This window comes from Octopus bimaculoides, chromosome 22 (genome assembly GCF_001194135.2).
Source record: "Octopus bimaculoides isolate UCB-OBI-ISO-001 chromosome 22, ASM119413v2, whole genome shotgun sequence".
NCBI lineage: Eukaryota > Metazoa > Mollusca > Cephalopoda > Octopoda > Octopodidae > Octopus > Octopus bimaculoides.
The window spans coordinates 12,563,479-12,564,715 of record NC_069002.1 but is presented as its reverse complement, the minus strand read 5'-3'; positions in this window follow the sequence as shown (position 1 = coordinate 12,564,715).

The following is a 1,237-nucleotide window of genomic DNA, read 5'->3' as shown; positions in this document are numbered from 1 at the left end:
TATATATATATATATATATATATATATATACACACATGCACATATACATACATACATACATACATATATCGAGTACGTGTGTCTTTATGTTATGCATCAGTGAATGTATGTATAAATATATATATATGGGTGTGTGTGTATAGATACATTCACACACACAAACCACCACACATATATATATACTCACACCGATACTTCTCACATACACACATATGTTCATGTGTGTGTGTGCGTGTGCGAGAGAGAGCGTGTGTGTGTGTGTGTGTGTGTGTGTTTGTGTGAATGATACTTATATTGAAGTATATTTAAATTATGAAGATCTTAATCTTATTATTTCATATTTATTTTGATCTTTAAATACTCGTAATTCCTCCATCACCACCTCACCACCCTACCCCCTTATCCCATTGATTCATCGATCACTCTGATATTGCAATCAGGCAATCAGATTGGTGAATTGTTTCACCGCGATTATATTTTATTTTTCTTTAATTATTTATTGATTTTGTGTGTGTGTGCGTGTATGTATGTGTATGCGTGTATGCGTGTGCAGTAATCAACCAGCCGCCATGTTTCCTGTATGGTGCTGTATTCATAATTCTCAATATTGCTGGCTCAGACGGAAGGTGAAACCTTAAACTGCAACTGTAAAAAGTTCAAGCATGCGCACAGTTAGTATAGATGGCAAAAGGTAAACGATATATATAGGCGCAGGTGTGGCTGTGTGGTAAGAAGCTTGCTTCCTAACCACATGGTTCTGTGTTCAGACCCACTGCTGGTTGTTGTTGCTGGCACTCCGTCGCTTACGACGACGAGTGTTCCAGTTGATCCGATCAACGGAACAGCCTGCTAGTGAAATTAACGTGCAAGTGGCTGAGCACTCCACAGACACGTGTACCCTTAACGTAGTTCTCGGGGGATATTCAGCGTGACACAGTGTGACAAGGCTGACCCTTTGAATTACAGGCACAACAGAAACAGGAAGTAAGAGAAAGTTGTGGTGGAAGAGTACAGCAGGGTTCGCCACCATCCCCTGCCAGAGCCTCGTGGAGCTTTAGGTGTTTTCGCTCAATAAACACTCACAACGTCCGGTCAGGGAATCGAAACCGCGATCTTATGACCGCGAGTCCACTGCCCTAACCACTGGGCCATTGCGCCTCCACCCCACTGCTGGATACCCTTGGGTAAATATCTTCTACTATGGCCTCGTCTGTCTTTATGTTCTGAGTTCAAATTC